Source organism: Eleutherodactylus coqui, chromosome 5, assembly GCF_035609145.1.
Source record: "Eleutherodactylus coqui strain aEleCoq1 chromosome 5, aEleCoq1.hap1, whole genome shotgun sequence".
NCBI lineage: Eukaryota > Metazoa > Chordata > Amphibia > Anura > Eleutherodactylidae > Eleutherodactylus > Eleutherodactylus coqui.
In genome coordinates this window covers 94083972-94105029 of record NC_089841.1, presented here as the reverse complement: position 1 = coordinate 94105029, position 21058 = coordinate 94083972, and the positions used below count along the sequence as shown (strand labels likewise).

Below are 21058 nucleotides of genomic sequence, written 5' to 3'. Positions count from 1 at the left end.
AATACATTGCAGATGTTCCGAAAAAAAATCCCATCCCCATAAGTGATAACAGTGAAGGCAAACTTATGCAGAAATCATACTGTATGATGACGACCATCAATGGAAAGAAACACCATGGTCTGATTATATGGGCTCTTGGGCGATTAAGTCACACTGGGCCCGCTTATTGCAGTCCCTCTGTGGCCCCACCCACAAAGTATTTTTGCTTTTGCTATGGTCCCCTCCCCAATGTAACTGTGGCCCCCTCTACAAAATAATTGTGGGTTGTGACTCCCCCACACAAAGTAATTAAGTACCCCTCCATGGCCTCCCACAGTATAATTGTCGTGCCTCTTATGGTTCCCACAGCCGCCGTCACCATCCAGAGCCATTGACAACTTGATTTCTTGCTCATAGTAGCACTGCATGCATCATTGGCCTAACACCTCCCCCTTTGCCTGGAGCTCCTCCTCCAGGTCTCATTCTCGTATACTAAAGTGCTCTGAAGTCCTGAAGACAGGAGGAGGAGTTTGGCCGGCATGCCTCCTCCATATATCCATCTCTCATAGTAAAGTACTCTGTGTGCTGAAGACAGGAGGAGTCAGTTTGGGAATGTAGGTTGTGTTGCTAAGTTTTGTACAGCTAGAGTGGGTGTCGGTCCTCCTCCTAACAGTGGGCCCTGGCATCTGCCGACCTTGCTAATGCCAGCCCTGGCTTAAATCTCCTCTTGGGGTAAAAAGGGCTCAGAAAAGTTGGCCTCTTTCCTGACACATTCCAGCAACTATCGTAGGTCTATGGCCAACTTTAGACTTTTGCAGATGGAGACAGAATATATATTTTCCTTTGCTAGTGCATCGAGGCTTAGAAGCAATGATTATTTTATAAAGTTTGTCTGAAAGTCTGCCAATTTTGTGTAACAGTTTATCAAACAAGGAGGGCTAAATTGGAAAAGCAATCAGTCCTAAAGTCCTACTAATATGCATTTCCTGTTTTCCAAAGCCACAGAGATGAACAGCTCTGCCCTGAACATCTTGACTACAATTTTCCTAAACCAGGGAGATGGAAAAATGGCAATAGAAAAAATGAGACCAGCTTAACCACACCAGACGCTATCCTGGAATCTAAGTAGCATGGTGCAGGGAAGTAAGCCGCCTCAGCCCCGGGTGGATCCAATTCCAAAACACAAGATTTCTTCCAGCACTCATATGAAGTTAAAAACAAAACTTTTATTCTAGCATCCTTAACAACACCCTCGTAGAAGCAGATGACCGTTCCCCTTTTTTCTGTCTGCTTTTATGAGGATGTTTTTAAGGATACTATAATAAAAGCTTTGTTCTCGACTTCTAATCGTTTCCCTTTTTTTTCCGTCTGCCTCTATGAGGATGTTTTTAAGGGAGCTATAATAAAAGTTTTATTTTTAACCCTCATATGAGTGCTGATGGAAAAATGTAACCTGTTAAATATAGCAGAATAAGGCATTCAGATCAGACAGATGGAAAAGTACAGGTCTACAACACAGCAGTGCAAAAAAACGGTATAAAATCAACCTGGTGATAAAACAATTCAAACAGTGGTGTAGCTATAGTGGGTACACAAGGTATAGTCACAACTAGGGCCTTCTATCTAGAGGGGCTGAAAGGGCCTTCTGTCGCATTAAAGGAGAAGTACTTCATTTTCTATATTGGTAAGACGGCTTAAGACAGTCTGGGAAATTGGGTGCCAGCCTAGTAAAATATTTTGCATATTTTGCAAGCCTCACGGATTTAAAGCTATACTTATGCCAAGTTAAATGCGTTATTATTATTACAGGCAGGCACAATAAAGAAATGTAGGCTGCGAACATGACCTGCATAGATCTGACAGGTTGTGTACTCCGGCAGCCTGTGTATTTTTATTGCCTACCTGTTCTTCCTGACATTTGTCCCATCCTCTGTACTCTTAGGTGGTCTATAGGTTGTTTATGTATGCCTAGGCTTATTTTGTGATTACATTTAATTCTCCTAAGCCTATCCATGGCTGCTTTAGGCTCATCATTATCTGCCAGTATGTCTTCCCTTTTAAGGTCTATTTAACATCATATATATTATTATGCCTCCACACATCTCTTGACTGTGTAGGTGAATAATTGCTGAGCTACTGCCAGCTGCCTCCCTCACTTCTCTATAGCAATAGATCTTGGCCACGTTCCCTTTTCTAGCTCCACATAAACATCAAAGGTCTGCTATTTTTCCAAAGCAAATGGGAACATGAAACATTTTATTCCTGTGCTGCTGAGATCAAATTTACCTCCAAATCATTTCCTTTACATTAAAGATGCAGCAATGTAATCACTTAAGACTATTAACATCGTTCCTTAGACAAGTCATTGAAAGTAATTACATTAAGAAGCTGCAATTCCTTACGGCAGCGTTGCCAAAGTATTTTTCCAGCCCTCTAGTGCCTGTGTATGTGCAGTGAATACTGCAGGTCTACACAAGATTCAACAGTCAGCGGCAGGATTTTTGCTTGCAGTAAATACTTTTATGCGAAGCACTTTCACTGCATTGGATAATTGTAGCAAAGAAACAAAGTCAGCACTTCCAGCAAATAAATTAAATGTGAAGGTGCAGGCAACCTATGGCTGTGGCAAGTACATTAGCAGAAACACAAGCTTCAGCACTCATACACATTTAATATCTGAAGAAAATTGTACAAGTGTTGTTTATACTAACCTCATAAAAAGGGAAGGTTCCTAGAACATTATGATTTTTTTATTAACCCTTTCCAATCCACTGTCTGACATCTGAAGACCTGAAGACATTATGATTTAAGGCTGTACAGCTCCGATGTTGGAAGACGTCCGTTGGGGTTCTCTTACTGTATATTGCCAGCCTCTCTGCTGTTGGAGGCTATCCAACGTGTTACCTCATGCAGTACTGGCTTTAGCCAGGATATAGAGCCATTGTATAACGGCAGTAAAAGAGTAAGCCCCCTAGGAAAACTCGGATACAAATTGGATTGGAAAGGGTTAAGGGTGCATTCAGACGAGCGCATTTATGTGCGTATAATTGTGCACACAAAAACACGCGCCTATTAGAACCATTGCTTCCCTATGGTGTGTTCACATGTCTGGGTTTTTTACAGGCGTGCAAACGCACGTACCTGCAAAACATTGGACATGAGTGCACCATAGGTCCCTGGTGCATGTTAATATTTCCCAGCGGGGAGTCCCCTTGTCACTGAACACTGTGACAGTAAAGAATCTCCTGCCACAGCTTGCACAGTTGAATTCAATGAATGGCCAAGCACTGCCTGTGATTGGCTGAGTGCCGTGACCAATCACAGGCAGCACTCAGCTTTCATTCCACGAATAGCTGAGAGCTGCCTGTGATGGGTTGAGTGCTCAGCCAATCAGATACAGCCCTTTCAGCAGGTGGGGATTTAAAATTGTGTCTAAATGGGCCTTAAGGTGGCTGCTTACACTTTTGTTGTGCACTCTATTCACCCATCTGTCCAAGATGCCTGAGTGAAAGTATATAGTCATGTATCCAGCTTTCCAGTTCATTTGGAGGCTGCTTGCCCAAAGAGAAGTGTCTGTAGAGACTAGAGATGAGCGAGACTACTTGGTAAGGCAGTTACTCGAGCGAGCATTGCTCTTCTCTAGTAACTGCTTAGTGATCCAAGCAGGCTTGGGTGGGCTGCGGGGGGCAGGGGAAGCAGGGCGGAGCGGGAGGAAGAGTGAGAGAAATCTCTCTCTCTTCCCCCCCGCTCCGCTCACCCCCGCAGCCCACCCAAGCCTGCTCGGATCACTAAGCAGTTACTTGAGAAGAGCGATGCTCGCTCGAGTAACTGCCTTACCGAGTAGGCTCGCTCATCTTTAGTAGAGACCCATCCAGTAAGGTTTGCCTGGATGTGGCGGATGGGTCCACAAGTTTTGATCAAAATGTGTGCTAAGAACCTTGTATTTTAATGTGATTAGTATAAATAACAGTTGTGCAATTTCATTCAGCTATTAAAAGTGCAGGAATGCTGAAGCACATGTTTCTGTTATTGAATTGATTAATAGCTTACATTTAAAAGCAACCCATCACATTAAAAATGCAGTTCTATCTGCAGGCAGCAAGGTAGAGAGCAGGAGGAGCTGAGCAGATTGATCTTTTGTGGGAAAAGACTCAGTAGAACTAGTAATTTAGCCATTCAAACCTTTGCTTATTCTTGGCTTAGGAGTCCAGTGGGAGGTCCTATTAGTGACTGACCGATATCTCTGTGTACACAGAATATCCCATTTAGAAATGATCTGCTGCTATTATATTTGACAAAAATTACATAACGTAAATAATCTGCTGTAGGCTGAGCTCACATAACAGTAATTTGCGGTGTGTCATACGCGAGAGCCACATTCGCAGCATTCAGCAGGTATACAATGACATCGCATACTTGCTGCAGGCCACCCACTACTATGTACTATCTTGGTATGAGGGCATAATACGTGCCAAGTTAGAACATGCTGCGATTTTTCTTGCACGCGTATTTCACGCAATTCATGTGAGTAGCAAGATTGTCACCGATGGGAGATATTATGCGCGGAAGACCAAATCGCAGAATACGCTGAACTGACACGTTAGTGTGACCTCAGCCTTATTCCTTGCTCAAACAGTGCCCCATAACGCCTATCTGCATCCTTGATGTACTTGCATGTGATGGTCATCATTTGCTACCGTAGAGGGTAGTTGTAATTGACAGCAGTACTCCCGCACTAATATCTTGGATATAAAAAAACTCATATTTTCTCTGTTTAACACTTGCGATCAGCACCTTAATCAGCGCTGATCACTTCTACATCAGCTCTGGTATTACGATTTCTATATAGACAGTATTTGGCTTTAAGGGGTTAGCCTACTTTTAGCTGTTTTGCTGCAGGAAGCAGACAGCTCCATACTTGCGCAGTGGCCAATGCTGATACTGCAGGCTGAGTCACTATTCACTTCAGTAGGAATCAGCCTGCAGTACCAATCTGGGCAACTGTGCAATGTATGGAGCTGTCTGCTTCCTGCAACAAAACAGCTAGAAGTGGAACAACTCCTTTAACAAAGGTCTCCATCACTTCCACACTTGCGTTTTTTTAACGCTGCGTTTTTTTAATGCGATTATCAATGGGACTTTCTAATGTTAAAATTGTCATAAGCAATTGTAAGCAATTTGTATACTTGAACCATGTTATACTCAGGTTTGTCAATGACTAATAGAATGTAATATGTTCTTTCATTTCTCAATAAACCAGATTTTTTCTATTCTTTGAACTGGTGCCATTATCCAATCGTGTTTATGGAGGCTAAACTCAGCCATACAACAACAAAAAATGTGCAAACAACATTTGGTATTACAGGTGTTGAAAAGGAATAGAGATTTGAGTATGTACCAAGCTTCAAAAAATAAAACAGATGTGAGCTGAGATATACTTTCACAATTTCCCTCAACTGTCTGCAGTTTCTGACTCTTAAGTATGAGAGTGTTCAGTTTTCTGGAGGAAGATGATGACGCAGTAAAAACCATGTCTGTAAGTGACATATATTCTGTTATCATTCTAATCTAAAACCTTCTGCTGAAGTATTTTACCATACCTACAGATGAGAAAGGGAAGCTTAAACTTGGGAAATACTTGCCTCATCAGCTATCAAGGATCCGCTTATACAGCAATTCCCTAATACAATACAATTGCTAAAATTCACCTCATTTAGGGTAAAATATCTCCAGTAAAGGAAATAACTTCCCTTGTAGCTGCAGAGTATAAGCTGCGCTGTACTGCTGTCTGTCTTTTTTGAGCTTCTGACTATACGGCCCCCTGTCCACGGCGTGATTACCGCCGGTGAATCACAATGTCTGAAGCTTTCCATAGCATTGCTATGGAAAGCGCCGGCCCCCTGTCCACGAGCAGAGAGACAGTGCGATTCTCCACTCGCGGCCGGCAATTCGCAGCATGCTGCGAATTGCCGTGATTCTCCGCGGTCAACCTATCTGTCAGATAGGCCAATTTGTCAGATCGACTGACAGCGGAGATCTGTCTGCCGGCTCCTGCTCCCAGGATACTGCAACGCCCGTGGACAGGGGGCCTAAATTGTCATACAGTCACCTGTGTAAATATTTAGATAAGGAAAGGCAGAAGAGTTAAAATCCTGCAGCTTTGAGGTCGGTGATTTAAAGCGACAATCCGGGCCTGGAAAAACAAAGATGCTGCACTAGTTCACTATGTGATGTACACTGTGCACTAACTACTATGCATCATTAGTCTAGAGGCCCTCTAACATGGGAAGAGTGTTGGACAGACGATGTCACCATGTATACTCGCTCCCGTGCTGTTACACAGAAGCGAGTATCGCTGGATCACTCACAGTGCAGCCAGCAGAGAGGAAGGGCGGCTGGAGAGTTCTCTTTCCGTGCCCCCCCCCCCCCCCCCTCTTCATTCACTGTAAGCAGCAGTCGTTCAGTAGTGAACGACTGCTGTTTACACTAAACAGCTTGTCCAGTTTTCAAGCATGCTGAAACTAATAGTCTAGTCATTCTGTCTCATCATGCATTTACACAGGACGGCTCCCGTGTAAAGGCCCTTAAGACACTGCATGCTGCGTTGATTGGCCAGTGCTGCCCATATGAGCAGCGATGGCCAGTCAGAGCAGCATGTAGTTTCTCAGACTACCAATGCATACTAATGCACAGTGGACATCAGGAAGTCACAGAAGTGGTGTGGCCATCATTGTTCGTCCAGGATCGGTGAGCTGTTTATTATTGCTACGTTAGCTAAACAGAGCATCTTTAGAAACAAAAGTGTAGAATGGAACTGCTATGCAAGCAGTTCCTTCAAATGGCTTTACCACTATTAGAAATGATAGCATATTGCTAAGCAAGGATGCCATTGCCAATCCCTAGAATGAAGGAACTATAGTGCTACGGTAGTTACACACCGTGGCTTCTCCACATTTTCTACCACCAATGCCATTGTACTGCTAAAGTGTGATAGGTATCACTGGTCAGGATACCAACAATCCTAAAATGATGGCATACCCTAGTGATATAACATAGAAAGAAATTACCCCACATTACGGTATGTGTGCTTTCATTAATCTTTATGTTATTGCCTATCAGCCCCTACTGGAAGAAAGGGACTACAGCACACTAAATAGCACCACACCCTGCTGTCTTCACTTTTTTCATGATGGAAGCTGATGAAGCTTTGCTGCAATTTACTAAAACTGGTAATTTCCTGGGTCATAAGGTATATGCTTGTCATGTTAAAAAATACAGTGTGTGCATTGCTCCATACTTACTCAGATACTCAAATACTATGGACCATCATTAGGAAGGTAGAGAAATAATCCCTTTGGTGAATACATGGCAGGATCTAAAACACAAAGACATGATTAAAGATTCAATAATACAACTTTTCTAACAGCAGTTCCCATCTGATCTCTGTGGTTCACAATGAGCTGATTATGTCATTGACATAAAGTTGCAAGGAGCGCACTCCTCTAGAAGATCACAGACAAGTCAGACACTATAACTTTCACTTCTGAGCACCTCCCCAGTCTTGTTACTACCGTGTTTCCCCTAAAATAAGACAGTGTCTTATATCAATTTTTGTTTAACTTTTTTTTTACATGTATAGCTGCCTGGACACTATTTAAATTGACTTTAATTAACTGTTAGCAGGGCTTAATTTTGGAGTAGGGCTTATATTTCAAGCATCCTCAAAAAGCCTGAAAAATCATTTTGCATCCTCAAAAATTCTGGAAAACCATGCTATGTCTTATTTTCAGGTTGTGTCTTATTTTCAGAGAAACAGGGTACTACCTCTTTATTTGTAACTGTATTGTAAGACACAAAGCTGTAATTAATGGCAACAGTAGTTACAATTTGTGTACATATATTCTGTTAGACTTAGGGCTAATTCCTACGGGCGGATTGCCCCGCAGCTATTAGGTTCTATTGAACCTAATAAGGCAATGCTCAAGGTGCGGAATTCCACCGTGGAATTCTGCCCTGTGAAATCACCCGTGGCATGTCCTATTTGCCACGGGCGTACGCGCGGACGGCTTCCATTGCAGTTAATGGAAGCCGTCCGTCACGCTATCTTAGGCTGTAGCACAGTGGAAGATAGCGTGAAAACGCTTCCCCACCTACTGCCGGCGCCTCATATGACGCAGCGGGCGCGTCATGTGATGCTGTGGGTGTGTCATATGACATTGCCGGTGCGCATGCGGGACGTCAGGCAGCGGATCTGGAGGTAAGTATGGCGCCCTCTGGGGGCGCCGTGACGGGCTCAGCAAGCGGAATACTGCAGCCGCGGGCATTAGGCCTTAATCCTATCTCTGTTTGCTATAGAATGGCAAGACCATCATAAAGCAGTTTTAAAGTTGCACTATGCTGATATTTGCAATGAGAGGGGGCAGAACTTAGCTCCACCCCCGGCCCTCCCATTGCAAACAGTGGCGAGGGATGGAGAGGAGACGGGAGCTCAGTGCACTGCTCCCATCCTGGCCCGCCTCCTCCCACTGCAGAAAGGGACACCGTATATTGGCCGGGCGTGAAAACCTGGCCGATATACGGACATGTGAATAAGCCCTTAATTTGTATTTGTGGATTGCACAGCAAACTGTATTCACGGACAGTGATTTCTGGAAGTATTCGTGAGCCCATGTAGTGATTTGTATTACAGAATCATGCCTGCTTTTAATGCAACGATGCCTTAGGGCCCCTGGATTCGGAGCATCCAATATTGACCATCAGCTTTGTCCCTTGTGCGCGTGAATTTCTCCGGATTCTCTGAATGTTTTGCTATTATGTACAGTGGATGGTGGGATATTCAGAGTCCTCTTAGATTGAGGAACATTTTTTTAAATATTGTTCCGCTATTTCTAGACAGTATTTCACAGATTGGTCGACCTCTGACCAGCTTTACTTCTGAGAGTCTCTGCCTCTCTATCATGCTCTTTTTGACTTAATAGAAAATTGACCCTCCTGCTGTTTTTTCATTAGTACCACTTACTTCTCCAGCCTTTTGTTAACCCTGTCCCAACTTTTTAAAAATGTGTAGCTGTCATCAATTTCTAAATTTGTTAATTTTTAAAAAATGAAATGGAAAAATATCTCACTTTCAATTTTTGATATCTATTCTGCATCTACTGTGAATAAAATATGGTTATATGAGATTTTCTTCTTAACAATTATATATACATTTAACACAACGTCCCAACTTATTTGGAATTGGAGTTGTATTACTAAAGTAAGATAAGTGAACATCAAATGAAGCCTATAACATTATAACTACACTAGAACAATAGATGGTGGGCTCAGGCAAGCATTTATTTTATGGAAAACTAATTCTAGGGGACAAGGTGCTGGAAGGAATGTAAATACCAGCAAACCTCATTTAGGGCTTATTCACATGGGCGTATATCGTCCGGGTTTTTCACGCCCTGGCAGATATACGCTGCCCCTCTGGTTTACAATGCTTCAGTGCACAGGGGCGTATCTCCGCAGCATAAAAGCACACGGTCGGGTGCTTTTACGTGGTTGTCGGCAGCTGCATTGATTCCTATGGGAGCCAATGACAGCTGCAGGAGAAGGGAGGGAGTTTAGCAGCGTGCCTGCTAAACTCTGTTGCCCTTTTTTTCTCTTTTCCGCCACTTGCCGCTGTTCGCAATGGGAGAGCTAAGCAACACCCCATCCCGCCTCCTCTCCTTGCCGCATGCAGGGGGAGACAGCCCTTCTCTCCCCCTCGCCAGCTTTCTGCATATATGCCGCCCCATGTATCACATGGTAGCATATGTCGGCCGTCCGTTTTCACAGCCGGTTGATATACTCTCATGCCAATAGGCCCCCTAATGACATATAGGAAAATCACCAATAACAACACTGCTGGATGGGACCAGTATCACAAGGGTCTTCATTGGTTCCTGATGAAGACCCATGTGAGGACTGATTGAAACGCATTGTACTGTATCATATGACCTGATAGTTCAATAAATATCTTTGGACATTGGTTTTGGTGTCTGGGACTTCCCTCCAGCAGCACCATTAGTGGTAATCTTCCTCTGTACATAGTTTGAACTAGCAGGTTTTGAGGTGTTCTGGGACGACACTTCCCCATGCTTATCACGGCCTACAATAGCTGGGACTGGAATCTAATTATTTTCAAACATCAGGCATTTATTGGGGCTGTGCCCATTTGAACACAGCCAGACCAGATGATAAATCTGTGACATTTACTATGGTGTGTGATTATTACATTTTGATCTAGGCCTTTATCCTCGGTCTTGTTTTTTTCCCATTCTTTGGAGTCCTAATATTGTGTTGAAAGATCATTTATTAATGTCAATAGAAACTATATCATACTCGCTACAGACACAGCCTGTTGCATCCACTGTCTGTGTGAATAGGCATAGGATTACACTGAGGTGCAGGTATAGATGAAGTCTAGAAATATGCATTGAGTTTTGTGAAGGAGAAAATCTACATTAGCATCCTGTATGCTATGATGTATAACGGTCCACTCCTGCCAGTGAAAGGCCTTCATTACATTCTGCTCTCACAACATAAGCCTCCTGGCAGGGGAGAAATCTCGGCTATTCCAAAACTCTGCAGGCTTTTCTCATAAGTGAAATACTTCATAATATAAGTGTTTTCCACTCTTATCCCCTTTGTGCCCATGCAATCTTTACTTATTACAGGGCTGCTATTCCTAGCAATGTCTCGGAAAATTCCTATTGCCTGACCAAAAAAAAAAAAAGAAAGAAAGTTGGCTCCAGAAGTTGTGTGACGGAATCCAAAAGTCTGCAGTATTTTGTACATCTCTAACTTGGATCTCATGCACACTACCATGTTATGGCTCTATACAACATCTGAATTGTAGGGAGCCATAGCGCAGCACCCATAGACTTCCATACACCGCAATAAGCCTATATATTACTTTCTTATCATAGAACTCCATAATATGATGCCATACACCCTAGATGACTACAGTTCTGTAGTGCTGGAAAAAATATTCCCGGTATCATTGATGGACAGTGAATGAAGCTCATTGCAGATAAAACAGCAATAAATAACCACAGGGAGCATCCCAGGTCATTTTTTACAAGATTCCTGCTAATAGGCCACATGTACATGACAGGACTGTGCGCAGAGACTGGACAGAGACAAGAACTGTGCCAAGAACTACGTAGTATGGCATCCAATGAGACATGTTACAATTCCTTTTCTCTCTGTCATATTCATACAGAATTTCAATGCATGAAATGTTGCAGAAAGGCTCCACAGACGTCTATGAGCACTATATTATGGCTTCTTACATCTTGGAGGTGCTTGCATGTGTGCATGAGCCTTGGCTATGAGCCTTTTTCCTCACTCCACTTACCGAATACCGATGTACCTGTGTTTTCTTGATGCCAAGAGATTAGCCACATAGAATGGACATCAGTACACCTTCATTCTGGTGATTATTTATTTACAACAATGGGCCATTATTCTAATCATTTAATAGACCATCAATGTTTAATTGGTGGAGATCCAAGCACCACATCTCTGTCATTCTATGTAACATCTCTGTCACAGTCATAGTGGCTTGTCCACATGAGTGGCTGTGCCTACAATTGCAACACAATACCTATACCCTATGCCTAAAGCCTGGAATATATTACCCTATACCAGGGGTGTCAAACTCATTTTCACCGAGGGCCACATCAGGCTTATGATGACCTTCAAAGGGCCGATTGTAAGACAGTACAGTAAGGGCTCGTTCACACCAGCGTATTTGCGTACATAATATGCAGAGAACAGAAGCCATTGATGTCAATGATTTCATTCACATGATGTATATTCTCACACAGCATGACCTATTTTGTTGCGTACTACACACCCCAATAGGCCATTAAAGTGAATGGGCCGCGCAAATACGTGGTGAATGCGCAGGAAACCTACCGTATATACCGGCGTATAAGGCGACGGGGCGTATAAGACGACCCCCCAACTGTCACCTTATACGCCGGTATACAGTGGAGAAAAAAAAAAATCATTACTCACCTCCCCCGGCGTTCTGTCGCGCTCCGGCAGGATGTCGCTCGCTCCTCGTCCCCGGCGCAGCATTGCTTTCTGAATGCGGGGCTTGAAATCCCCGCTTCCAGAAAGCTAATACACACGCCGGCAGCCATGACATCATTGAATGGCTGTGATTGGCTAAAACACACGTGGCTTCAGCCAATCACACTATTCAATGACATCATTGAATGGCTGTGATTGGCTAAAACACACGTGGCTTCAGCCAATCACACTATTCAATGACATCATTGAATGGGTGTGATTGCTAACACGTGCGCCTTCAGCCAATCACAGCCATTCAATGCTGTCATGGCTGCCGGCGTGTGTACTAGCTTTCTGGAAGCGGGGATTTCAAGCCCCGCATTCAGAAAGCAATGCTGCGTCGGGGACGAGGATCGAGCGACATCCTGCCGGAGCGCGACAGAACGCCGGGGGAGGTGAGTAATGAATTTTTTTTTTTTTACACTTTTTTTTTTTTGTATTACCGGCGCATAAGACGACCCCCGACTTCAGACCCGATTTTTCGGGGTTCAAAAGTCGTCTTATACGCCGGTATATACGGTATGTATTCACTGCATATTTGCGCACCATCTCAGGGGCCCATCTGCGTTCTTTTTTGTGTGCCCAAATATGCAGGCATAAGCAATTTTCGATTGCGCAAATACGCAGCGTATTTGTGCGACTGAAATACGATTATGCCCATGTGAACGAACCCTAATAGTGACCCCTATAGTGGTCACAGTAGTAATAGGGACCCCTATAGTGGTTGCAGTAGTCATAGTGACTCTCATAGTGGTCCCAGTAGTAATAGTGACTCTCATAGTGGCCCCAGTAAAAATAGTGACTCTCATAGTGGCCCCAGTAAAAATAGTGTCCCCAGTAATATTATTAACCCCCATAGTGGCCCAATTAGTAATAGCGACCCCTACAGCGGCCAAATTAGTAATAGCGACCCCCACAGTGGCTCCAGTAGTAATAGCGACCCCCACAGTGGCCCCAGTAGTAACAGGGTACACCATAGTGGCCACAGTAGTAATAGCGATTTCCACAGCAATAATATTAACCTCCCTCAGTAATAATATTATCCCCGTCAGTAATATTAACCCCCTCAGTAATATTATCATCCCCGTCAGTAATATTAACCCCCCTCAGTAATAATATTATCCCCATCAGTAATATTAATCCCATAGCAATATTAACCTTCCTCAGTAATATTAACCCCCTTCAGTAATATTAACCCTCCCAGTAATATTAACCCTCCCAGTAATATTAACCCCCTCAGTAATATTAACCCCCCTAGCAATATTAACCCCCCTAGCAATATTAACCCCCCTCAGTAACATTAAACCCCCTCAGTAATAATATTATCCCCATCAGTAATATATCCCCCGTAGCAATATTAGCCCCCTCAGTAATATTTACCCCCTTCAGTAATATTAAACCCCAATAGTAATATAACCCCCCTCAGTAATAATAGTCCATCCCCCCTCCAACCCATATACTTACCTCCTCCTTGCTGTCAGCCTCGCTCCCCCTCTGTTCGCGCTGAGCCTGGGTGCACACTGACATCAGTCCTCTCCTGCGGAACTCAGGGGAGCAGGATCCCCGCTGCACACTGACGCCAGAGTGTGCGCCGGGATCAGCGCTGCCTGCGTGATTACCAGCAGGGAGCTGCAGCACTCCAGCTGGTAATCGCTTCAGTGGTGAGCGGCCGTTGGGCCACATAATATGAGGCAGCGGGCCGGATTTGGCCTACGGGCCTTGTGTTTGACACCTGTGCCCTATACCTACAGTCTAGCATTGCAACGCAATCTCATTCAAATGAATAGCACTGAGCTGTAATACCAGGTACACTCAGATAAAGAAGGTCTATTAATTCAAAGATGTCATATGGACTTTTGGATTAACCTAGCAAATAACATAGCAGGCCAATACCCTATTAACAGTGCCAGTCATTGGGCCCCCATAACAGTTCCACCAACAAATGCCTTCACAATAAAATCAATCATAAGGCCTTAAAACACAGCCTGGCAGTGCAGCATTGCATTATGGTAGTAAATGAAGATACTTGGGAGGCAAGTAGAAAACCCAGAGACATCTAATAGAAGAGAATGTTATGATATGTTGCTAAGGCCACAGTGCTGCACAGCAGCGGTACTAACCTCAGCCATATACTCAGTGGGCAGTTTAGTAGGCCAATAGGACATTTTACATGTAACGGTTACTATATAAATACTGCTACTGTTTGATCGCTGGAAGGTATGAGAAGGTGAATTATTCGGCAAATACCAGACTACTACGCACAAGCATTGAGGCGTAAACTTTTAACTTTTTTTAACACTCTTTGAAAATGTGAACGTGGAATGGTTGTGGGTGAAACTGTGGTTGGAGGAGATAGGAAGCTGCTGCAATAGTAAGTTGTTCCAGAGCTGCAATTGTTTTTTAGTTTACAGAGAGTGGAGCATTAAAAAAGCAACCAGAAACTCAAATTTAGGAGATTTACTAAGAATAAAGTTTTATACACCAGTCTAAAATTGAAATTTGCTGGAGTAATTTGTGCCAAATTGAATCAAATCTGCACACCTCTTACGAATCAAATCTGCACACCTCTTACGAATCAAATCTGCACACCTCTTATGAATCAAATCTGCCCACCTCTTATGAATCAAATCTGCCCACCTCTTATGAATCAAATCTGCACGCCTCTTACAAATTAAATCTGCACGCCTCTTACAAATCAAATCTGCACACCTCTTACGAATCAAATCTGCACACCTCTTATGAATCAAATCTGCCCACCTCTTACGAATCAAATCTGCACACCTCTTACGAATCAAATCTGCACACCTCTTACGAATCAAATCTGCACATCTCTTACGAATCAAATCTGCACATCTCTTAAGAATCAAATCTGCACACCTCTTACGAATCAAATCTGCACACCTCTTACGAATCAAATCGGCACACCTCTTATGAATCAAATCGGCACACCTCTTACGAATCAAATCGGCACATCTCTTAAGAATCAAATCTGCACACCTCTTACGAATCAAATCTGCACACCTCTTACGAATCAAATCGGCACACCTCTTACGAATCAAATCGGCACACCTCTTACGAATCAAATCTGCACACCTCTTACGAATCAAATCTGCACACCTCTTACGAATCAAATCTGCACACCTCTTACGAATCAAATCTGCACACCTCTTACGAATCAAATCTGCACATCTCTTAAGAATCAAATCTGCACACCTTTTATGAATCACTTTGATCTGTACTAGGGTCCATTCACACAGGTGTATTTACTGCCCATATTATGTCTGTATTGTTAAAGTGTAATATAGATAGCATTTGTTTTCATTAGTGTAGTCAGCTGAGCATTTTTTTTCACAGACCGATTGTTTACGTAAAAAAACCACAGCATGTCCTATTTTAGTCCATATTTACAGACCGAAATTGCCCATTAAGTCTATGGATTCACATAAAAATGCATCAAATACACTGTTGCATGCTTATTCACTGCATTTTTTATGCATATTGCCAGGAGACTGTAGAAAATACAGACATTTTACACAAAGGGGTTACTATATAGACATTCCTACTGAATTAATCGCTGGAAGGTATGAGAATGTGAAGCATCCAGCACATACCAGAGTAATAAGTATGATTGAGACATGAGCGTACCTTTGTGACATCACAGACTATGAACATGTGAATGTGGAATGTTTGTGGGTGAAATAAGTGGTTGGAGCAGGTGGAAAGATATTACCATTGTGACCAAAATCGCCCATTAAAGTCTATGAGTTCATGTAAAACTTCAGCAGATACACAGTTGCATGCGTAATCACTGCCTTTTTTTAACATTGTGGCCAGTGGAAAAAAAAATATCAATTGGGCCCTCTTGTGTTTTTTTCTGTGTATGTTAAAAAAATAGTGAATACAGATGCAATATGGACATGCAGAGCGAAAATCGCAACTTTTTCCCCCACAATTCTTGAGCATCAGAGCTGCTTTTTCTCACAAAAACATCGCTGCTACTTGTAATTTTTTTGCACATTTTTAAACATGATTTCTTAGTACGAAAGTCAATAGGACTTTCTAATGTTAAAAATGCATCGCATTGTACGAAAATCACAAGTTCGTGCTATGCGAATTGATAAAAAGGAGGCTCCAAAGAGAAACATGGGAGATAAAGAAAAACGCAAAACGCAGAAAGATAGGACATGCCACAATTTTTTAGGCTCACAACATCGCATCACAAATGTGAAGAAAATCATTGAAAAAAAATGGTTTCATAATTCTGCGTTTTTACTCTCACATCACGTGAAAATCACATGATTTTATCGCCCATGTGAAACCACCCTCACATGTAATGAAACCGAAGCGCTTTTCACAGACCGAAATGGCATACACATGTATGAACAAGCCCTTAAAGGGGTTGTCCTACGAATTAAAGTTAAGCTAAGCAGTTCTGTATGGCCATATACATGCACTTTGTAATATACATCGTGCATGAAATATGTGCCATACAGAAGTTATATACTTACCTACAGGCCCCCCCCCCCCCCCCCGTTTTGGCGTCCCTGTTGTCCTGGCGCCAACCAAAGTCCTCTACTCCCCGCTGAAACAGTCGCACCTGCGCAGTAGTCTTTCTTCTTGTGGACGCTGCGAGCTGACTCCTCCCTCGGCCGAACACCCTCCTCCCTCCTGCACATGGTGCCGACCAGCCAATGAGGTGGCTGGAATTGGCAGTGCATACATGCCACCAGAGCGGAGAGCAGGAACAGAAAGGTGCCCGCCTACCGCGATGACATCATCGGGAGCGCGCACGTAGCAGCAGACCACCCGCGGTGCACCATGGGAGAAGACCCGAGGCGCCATCTTGAAAAGGAAAATTCTCCCAATGAACAAAAGCTGCTACAGGTAAGTGTGCAGCACTTATGGAAACGGTTTTAGTGTATATTTAATGCCCTTTGCTAGCTAGGGCGACTGGGCAAAAAAAATGTTTTTACTTTTACTGCGGGACAACCCCTTTAAAGTCAGAAAATGAAATTACGGTATATACTCGAGTATAAGCCTAGTTTTTCAGCACATTTTTTCGTGCTGAAAAAGCCACTCTCGGCTTATACTCGAGTCAGGGAAGGCTTAAAAAAAACCTCCATACTCACCTCCCAGCCGGCGTCTGTGTCTCCAGCGGCGGTGCGGCAGGCTGCTTGAATTCTCTCCGCTGTCATCCCCCACCGTCCTCTTTGCTCGGCTCTGTCATCCCCCGCCGTCAGCGCTTTGTAAGTAAGAGCTGTGATTGGATCCAGTGTCAGCCAATCACAGCCGGTGCTCAATCATTCACAGCCAATCAAGCTGCTTTAGAATTCTCCCTGCTCGGCTTTCAAATCCCCTGCCGTCAGTGCTGTGTAAGGAAGTGCTGTGATTGGATCGAGCGCCAGCTGTGGTTGGCTGGCGCTTAATCCAATCACAGCACTTACTTGCACAGCACTGACAGAGCCAAGCAGAGAGGACGACGAGGGATTACAGCAGGGAGAATTTAAGGAGCTTGTCGCACAGACACAGACACCAGCTGGGAGATGAGTATGGAGGTTTTTTTCTACCTAGTATATACTCGAGTATAGCTCGGCTTATACTCGACTCAATATGTTTTCCCAGTTTTTTGTGGAGAAACTTATACTCGGCTTATACTCGAGTATATACAGTATGCATTGCGTGAAGAATCATAGATTTTCCACTATGCTTTGCGCCATTGTATAGCTTTAAAATTAGCCCTAACGTTGAAGACCACACATACTCTCAATAAGCCCTACCAAACTTCCTTTCCACTTTTTACAAATGGCGAGAAATTATACACATTTTTGTGCAAATACTGTACAGCGTGCAATATGATTTGTGACTTCTCTATGTCAAGAAAGTGGCGCTGATTGATAAATTCTAGAGATGAGCAAACCTACTCGGCCACGCCCCTTTTTCGCCCGAGCGCTGCGATTTTCGAGTACTTCCGTACTTGGGTGAAAAGATTCGGGGGGCGCCGTGGGTGAGTTGCAGCGGGGAGTAGGGGGGAGAGGGAGAGAGGGCTCCCCCCTGTTACCCCCCGCTCCGCCACGCCGCCCCCCGAATCTTTTCACCCGAGTACGAAAGTACTCGAAAATCGCAGTGCTCGATCGAGTAATTACTCGAAACGAGTATATTTGCTCATCTCTAATAAATTCCCTTCTATGTCTGTTGTGATAAAAATCTACCAGATGCGGGAGCTGTTGTTAGATTTGAGCAGGTAATCATACAAGTAACAGAAAAAGAATCCAGATCAAGGACAGTACAATGCTGAAGAATACAATGTATCAAAATGGGTAAAAGTTTGTCAACTTATTAAAGGACTTGTATGAGAGAGGAAATCTTTCTATGAGTTTGAACACTGTCATGTGCACAGGATGCTGGCCCCACACTGTGGTCTTCTGTTACCAGTTTATTGTCATTCATGTGATGGTTGTGAAACAACAGAAGCAGAAGAAGCAGAGAGACGTTATAGCTGATCTCCCTGTGTAAGAGCTGATGGTGGAATAACAACCAAACTATGTAGAAACTGTACTAGAGTAATAAGCAGTAAGTTCCCAGCAGCTCATGGCCTCAACATGACATATGGCAGTTTATACAAGCAGCGACACTATAATATTCTGCTCTATACCAAGTCAAACATTGAAACTCGTCACAGGGGTCACTGCTCAGAAAAGATTCTAAATAAGGAATATCTCCGGCTCTGGCTGCCAAACTGCTCTGCATTATTAATAACAGCACCATAATAGCAGTTTATAGAGAATTACTCAACACAAATACAGCATGAGTATACATAATCCTTCTACTAACTGCTTCCCACAAGTGTCCAGAATTGTATTAACCCCAGCTTATGAATATATGGCATTCTAGTAACCTCATCCCATAAGTCTATGGAATTATATTAACCCCCTATACAGCATTCTAGTAACCTGAATATATGTGTATACAATTTCCAGTTAGGAGCATACAGAATTCTGATCGCAATGTTTAACTTCCTTGACAAAGTAGACATTAGTTCTGCTGCTGGGATGTTGTTAGAGCACGGTTCGAGGCTTTGGTTAGGCCTAAATGAACAACCTTGTGAAGCCCCTTTCTAGTTTTCACAGTCACTTAACATGTCATTTTGCTCCTTGAAGGGGAAGGCCCTCCAGAAATGGATGTTGGACATCCCAGACCTAGACTCCGAGGAAGGTGGGGATATCCTGGCGAGCTCTGGCTCTCCTTTGGTCAGCATCAGGAATAAACTGATTGCAGTTACATTTATACACAGACTTTATGCCACCCAGTCTTGCTTACATATTATGGGGGAAATTTACTTAGCCTGGCATTTGCCACATCAGGCTTAGTATGATTTTCCCCAGCAAACTGTGCGCTGAACACATGAAGAGGCACAGGTCTCTGCATATATTCAGCGCATCGCACCAGCTTTGTGCGCCTTCTCCAAAATGTATGCCAGGCGTACATCTATGGTATAATTTACGCCAGTTTACATTGCTAAAAACTGATGACAGGTTTCTATCTTAAGTTCTTATTTACGGTAGGTATACATGTATTAAGCTATACATTGTCTGAATTAATATAATATGCTTGATCTTATTGTCACACGCCTAAACTTTTACATGTGTACCTTATTGGAAAAAAACTCCAATAAAATGCATGTGATAAAAAAAAACTGATGACAGTCTCCCTTTAATAAATGTTCCTTAAAAAAAATGTACATATATATAGTTTTAGTATCCACAATTTAGAATCACGCAGTATTCCATCACAGCCAACATAAAATCAATGAATATAGAGAGCATTATAAAATCCAAAATCTATGTGACCCTAGTCTATGAGGATGCAGCATTCCATCTCCACTTTCTGTTACTTCTACATATTGAGTATACAGTATTCTTTGAAGTTTAGTTTGTGTATGCATCTTTCTATCAAACCTAAGCAAAGAATATCTATATTCTACTCATCCAAACACACTGGTATATATAATTGCATTAGCCCTTATTGATGAGTATACAGAACTCCACTAGCCTAACATAAATACATAACATTCTATAAAGCCCAGATCATAAGTATACTGTATTATACACCCCGAAACACATGTAACCTCAACCCAAGAGCATACTGCTTTATATAAAGCTGATCATAATACAGCATTCTATTAACCCATTTCTATTATGTCTATCTCAAGGATCAACACAAAAGCATCATATAATAGTATACAGCATTCTATAAACCCTAACTCTTGCGTATGGAGCATTCTAGAAGAATTTTATTAACCAGAACCCAACCAAATACATTAATCCAGGCTACCCCGTTAGCAAAAATGATGGAGCATCACATGGTTGCACAGAGCCATCCACCTCCTAGTAACAGAGCAGTGTCCCATCCTAAGATTGCAGCAAAAGTAACAGGAATGCATTAACTCACCAAAGTGCAGAACAGATGGTCTGAGACCCAACAGCTGCCGAGAGCCCTTTGGCTACTATTTACTATCAATGGCTAACAGTAAAGGAGAGGATTCCAGGCTTCTCTTGCTACCAGTCTGCACTGAGCCTTGTATGTGACAGGACAGGAAGGAGTCTGTCAGAGGTGTATGAGAAGAGGCTGGATGAGGCGAAAAGAAATGGGAAGGCTCCTCCTCCAGCAGCACAAGGAAGTGAACGGTCTTCTGTCTGCCGAAATTTTACTGCAAACCAAAAAAATTACATCTGGGCTAGGATGCTGCATACTGAGCTGATAACATCTTTCTGCTTCCTCATGTCTTCATGCTGGAGGCTTTTCACTGCGAACTTGACTTTAATGAGAAGTCAAGAATCCTGCATGTAATTATCTATTACTTAGTACTCATTATTCATATAGCGGAGATATACACCAAAAGGCTTTATACATCCCTTCATGTCCTTGTGTCGTTCTTAATCTAATATTCTTGTTAGGTACACATTTAAGTTCA

General features: G+C 43.0%; 1 protein-coding gene across 1 annotated transcript in view; it reads right to left on the bottom strand.

Moving 5' to 3' along the window:
• Positions 1 to 20765, bottom strand: part of GCNT4 (glucosaminyl (N-acetyl) transferase 4) — a 28023-nt gene extending 7258 nt beyond the window's left edge. The window contains exons 1-2 of the mRNA XM_066602887.1: positions 20536 to 20765; positions 7281 to 7354 (exon numbers count right to left, since the gene is read on the bottom strand). The gene's annotated coding sequence lies outside the window, so the exon portion shown is untranslated. The remainder of the gene's footprint in view (positions 1 to 7280; positions 7355 to 20535) is intronic.
• Positions 20766 to 21058: the final 293 nt, after the last annotated feature.